This window comes from Solanum tuberosum, unplaced genomic scaffold (assembly GCF_000226075.1).
Source record: "Solanum tuberosum cultivar DM 1-3 516 R44 unplaced genomic scaffold, SolTub_3.0 scf00220, whole genome shotgun sequence".
Lineage (NCBI taxonomy): Eukaryota > Viridiplantae > Streptophyta > Magnoliopsida > Solanales > Solanaceae > Solanum > Solanum tuberosum.
This window is the reverse complement of record NW_006239148.1, coordinates 956838-962835: the sequence shown is the minus strand read 5'-3', so window position 1 is coordinate 962835 and position 5998 is coordinate 956838.

Genomic DNA, 5998 nt, shown 5'->3' with positions numbered 1-5998 from the left:
TTTATTTATTTATTTTTATTATATAGTCATTTATACAAAAAGAAAATCACGTACTCCGTCTGTACCATATTAGTTGATCACTTTTATTTTTATGGGCAAACATTATGAAATCATATATCTTTATTTATTTATTTTTATTATATAGTCATATATACAAATAGAAAATCATGTACTCCCTCCGTCCCATGTTAGTTGATGTCTTTTCTTTTTACGAACATATATTTAGAAATCATAATAAGTGGGTAGTTTTACCAATTCACCCCTTAAGAACTTTTTTGAAACTTTACAAAACACTTTAAAAAGGAATTAATTGCAAGGTAATTTGGGAAAAAATCAATTAATGCTTTCTTGATTTAGTAAGGTGATCAACTAATATGTGACAACTATTTTTAGTATATTGATCAACTAATATGGAACATGAGGAGTAATTTATGATGGAGTAGATTGTGATTGAACTAATAAGATTTCTATAAATCATTAACTTTAATTATTATGAAACTATGATGATTGAATAATAAATTAACTGAAGTTTTTCATATCAACTTTTATGTTTCATTTTTTTTTATCAGCAATTTGTAGCATAATTTTCTTAGCAATTTCTTTGAATAGGTCATATTAGAATCGTAACTTAATTTTCCTCTCTTTTATTGCATTATTTATTATTAGAATATTTGTCAAGTAATGAAACTAATTATTTCAAAATATATTTAATCTTTTATTTTAACCGCGCGAAGCGCGGCCAAGTACACTAGTTGTTACATAATCAAGAAGATATTTAATTTTTTTTCTCACATTTTCCCTTGACATATTCCTAATTATGATGATCATTTATGTCAACCTAAAAAAGAAATAAAATTATAATTAAGAGTATCTTAGTCAATTAAATTTCATAATTCATGTTCTCAAACATAAGACATCAATTCGTTTGAATCGGAGGGAATATTGTTTTTTTCTTGTAGACAAAATAGTGTTAAAATCAAATTTCAGACCCCTCGACTAATTCATCAAGTACATTTTCGGAGCTTTGAAGAATTCTTCATTTTTAGGCAGAGCATCTTGCGGTACTCTTAAACTTGGCATACATAATTTTTGCTTACATGGTATTTTTTAAAAATAAAATATACTTTACTTTATTTATTATTTATAATTTCTTTTTATCCATTTTAAACTTTGCACGTTTGTTTGCAACAAATTTTACACATATGGAAAATAAATCAACCACACAAATAAAATCTAAAGAAACATGAATATTTTATTGATAAATCAATATGGGTACATATTTGTTCCTCTCTTGATTCTTCTCATTTATCCATGATTCGAGGGCCATTAGTGGCATACTTCTCGAACTTGGATGATTTGAACTTGAATTCTATAATTCGAGGGTAGTTAGTGACGTATTTCTCGAACTAGGATGATTTGGGTTGATCTTTTTATGAATATCCAAGAGTTTATGGGATATTCAAGATTTCGATCTCTTTATGAATATTCCATGAATTTGTGATGGAGTTTTCGAGATGCATTTTCAAGGGAATATAGTACCCTTTATATAGGCATGAACTATAGTTTAAGATTGAGTAGCCTCCAAGAATCCTAATTGCAATTGAATACACCTTGCACGTGGAAAGTTTGCATAATTCCCTGTATAATACTCAGAACCCTAGTTTGTGTAAATTCTCTTAGTTCATGAATTATACTTGCTAGGTCAGTCAGACAGAAACATCATGCTTCAGATTTCGAATGTCACATTCTCAGTATATAAATGTTGCATTCTCAGTTAGCATGTTAGTTTTGAGCTATTCAGTATTTCAGTTGCATTTTAGTTATATACATAATCAGTTGGGAGTAGACTTAGCACCGAGTTGGACTAGGGTTCAGCGTACCCTCATAGTCTTAGAACTACGTGCCCGCATAGGCTTATAAGTCTCTTTTGTTGGGCTTTAATATTAGTGATCACGCCACAATCATGCCTTTATACCCCTGGCAAGGTATATTGGGTCCTCTTGATGAGGTGTATACTTCGGACTCCACGTTTAGCTCACGTCGTTTATGTCGGTTAATAATAGCTCCCACAGTCAAACTCTTAGTGCATTGATCAGGTTTTCAACATTTATATCAGTATACAGTTCAACATGTCATCTTCCTGATTATTACTTGGTCATTGCATTCAACTTAACTTTTCAGTTATGTTTCAGTATTTATATTCTTGCTCAGATTATGTCATTGTTCAGTTATGCTTTGTTCAGCTCATATATTTTGTTCAACTTAGTATATCTATATCCTGCATTCTCAGTACATTCCTGAGTACTCACGCATATTCTGCGCTACATCCTTTCATGATGTAGGTTTAGGTACTCAGCATCCAGATCACACATAGATCGATTCACGGTCCACATTCAGCAGCTTCAGTAGTGAGTCCTCATATTTCGAGGACAATAGACATGTTTTCATTTTAGTCTTCTGGGGGCATGTCCCAACAACTCAACTCAGTTAGAGTCTTTTCAAACATAGTAGTAGATGCAACTTGAGTTGTTAAGTGGTGTTCCAGTCATCACTAGACATTCGTTATATTTTATATATTTAGACCAGTTGGGTTTTCCCTCTTTTCAGTTAGTTATCCATTGTTTTAGCTTCCGCATAATACATGTCTTATTCAGTTATTCTCAATATGCTTGATATATGCCAGACATAGGGTTAGCTTGGGTTCACTAGTGGTCCTAGGTCCCGTGTTATGTCAAGGGGGTAGCCTCGGGACATGACATTCAAGTTGGGTTGTCTGCCTTTAAAGCGACATGTTGGGTGGGTTGTCACCTTCCTTTAAGTGGCGTTAAGTTCAAGTTGGGTCGTCCACCTTTAAAGAGACACGTTAGGTTGTCACCTCCCTCTAAGTGTCACGTTAAGTTCAAGTTGGGTCGTCCGTCTTTAAAGAGACATATTGGGTGTTCACCTCTTTCAAAGTGACATGTTATTTTCAAGTTGGGTCGTCCGCCTTCAAAGACACATGTTGGGTTGTCACCTCCACTAAGTGGCACATTAAGTTCATATTGGATCATCTGCCTTCAAAGAGACACATTTGGTTGTCACCTCAATCAAAGTGACATGTTTTAATCTCAAGATTTGGTCGTCCGCCTTTAAAGAGAAGCGTTAGGTGAGCACATCCCTCGAAGTGGCACGTTAAGTTCAAATTGGGTCGTTAGCCTTTCAAGAGACAAGTTAAGTGGTCATGTCGTTCAAAGTGACATGTTATTCACATCGTCTTCCTCTCAAAGAGGTACATTACTTTCGTTGTGCTATTTTGGAAGTAATATTGAAGGTATGTGTTTACAATCAGCCCCTGTATTTTGTTTATTATTTTCAGCTCCGTTGACAGACGTAGAATAATGTTCAAAAGCTCTATTAACATCTCATTGTAGACATTGAAATTTTGTGGGACTCTACAAGACGTGTTCAAATTCAAAATTGGATCTCTAAGAAGGTGTGTTCAGTTTCAATTAGAATTCTTGGAGGCTACTCAACCCTAAACCCCTAGTTCATGCCTATATAAAGGGTACTAAATTCCTTAAAAGACATCTCAAAATATCCCATAACCTCTTGGGTATTTTTAAAGATCAAGATCTTGATATTCCACAAAAGTCATGGAATATTCATATAGAGGTCAAATCTAAATCATCCTAGTTCGAGAAATATGCCACTAACGGCTCTCGAATCATGGATAAATCTTAGGAGAGTAGAATCAAGGGAGAAAGAGAATTGTAACCACAATCTTTATCAATAAAGTTATGTTTCTTCTTATTTTATTGTGATTATGATTTATTTTCTGTCACTTTAAAATTTGTTGCGAACAAATTGGCAAGCCCAGTGAGACCAAATTTGCCATTCATCTCTTCTCTCATAAATCAAATCTGAAACTCTGAAGCTGCAAAGGTGGAAGAATGAGTACTTCAAGTTTCGTCTTTGAGTTTCATCGAGTCTACACTCCGACAAGCCTTGAAGCAGGGAGCATTTGTAGACATTGAAATTTTGTGGGACTCTACAAGACGTGTTCAATTCAAATTGGATCTCTAGAAGGTGTGTTCAGTTTCAATTAGAATTCTTGGAGGCTACTCAACCCTAAACCCTAGTTCATGCCTATATAAAGGGTACTAAATTTCCTTAAAAGACATCTCAAAATATCCCATAACCTCTTGGGTATTTTTAAAGATTAAGATCTCGATGTTCCACAAAAGTCATGGAATATTCATATAGAGGTCAAATCTAAATCATCCTAGTTCGAGAAATACGCCACTAATGGCCCTCAAATCATGGATAAATCTTAGGAGAGTAGAATCAAGGGAGGAATAAAATTGTACCCGCACTATTATCAATAAAATATTCATGTTTCTTCAGATTTTATTTATGTGATTGTAATTAATTTTCTGTCAATTTAAAATTTGTTGCAAACACTCATATTATTCTGTTCAAAGTTTATCAAACCAAATTTGGGTTCGTTAACTTTGTTTGACCAGGATCTCTTTCATCGAATCTAATAAAAAAAGGGCAAGTAGTTGACACCAAATTTTGTTATGATATTTTCAAATTTAATACTTTTAAGTATTTTATTCGTTAAATAGTTCAAAATGTGTGTTTTGCAATTTTAATGCAATTTATTAATAATTATCCTTATTTGTCAATATATTAAGATTTTTATCGGTTAATTTTGATTACATTTAATTTTTATCACAATCGGTTGAATATGTTCAAATATTTTCATTTTTATTAAATTATTATTTCTGTTAATTTGCATTTTTGCATTTTTTTTAATATTCATTTTATTCGTTATTGTTGTTAATATATTCATTTTGATATTTGTACAATCTAGAAATTCATTCAAATATGGATAAGATTTCATACACAGATATTTTATTAACCGCTGATTTAGCCCACAGTTTTAAGATAATTGTATTGTATTAAGGCGATTTTCAATTTTCTATTTAAACATTTTTTTGGTTATTACGTTAGTGGTGGTGGATAAAATTTTAGATAAGGGGTGTAATTTTCAGATTTTTAGTGTTTAAGAAATTCTTTTTTTGTTCATTATTTTTTCCGGTGACAAACTCACAGGAGTTCCGGCGAGTCCACCACCGAAAGACCCCATTTTTCTGTTCTCCAGTTCAGCCTTCTCTGCACTGACCCATCTTCTTCAACCATACTCCACCACGCTACCATCTCCAAAAACCAAACGAAACCTTCTCTTTTTTGTGCTTGTTTTGATGTAAAATTAATTTTAGATGTTAGTCTTTCGTAATTGTCCTCACTGTTATGATTGAAATATGTTAGGAGTATATTTTAGTTGATTTTCTTTGTGTATATATGCTTTGCTTTGAGGCTCTGTTTTAAATGTTGTTATTTGGCACTTTAATATATATATATATATATATATACACTAGATAATGTGGCCCGTGCTAATATAAATTGTATGTTTTGGGGCTAATAACTGAGTTTTTGAAGCGATTGTTTGCGTGGATAAAGGAATAAGTTTTTTTATCAGAAACCTGTACTTTCTTTGACGCTATTTAAGGCATAATAAGACTACCCACATACAACATTTTTGAAATATTTTATGTTGTCAATTATCATGATTTATAGTATTTTTACAATAGATTCACTTCAAGAATCAGTGGAATTTTTTGTATTTTTTTCAAAACATATTTTATATTGTCAATTATCATGATTTATAGTATTTTTACAATAGATTCACTTCAAGAATCAGTGGAATTTTTTGTATTTTTTTCAAAACATATTTTATATTGTCAATTATCATGATTTATAGTATTTTTACAATAGATTCACTTCAAGAATCAGTGGAATTTTTTGTATTTTTTTCAAAACATATTTTATATTGTCAATTATCATGATTTATAGTATTTTTACAATAGATTCACTTCAAGAATCAGTGGAATTTTTTGTATTTTTTTCAAAACATATTTTATATTGTCAATTATCATGATTTATAGTATTTTTA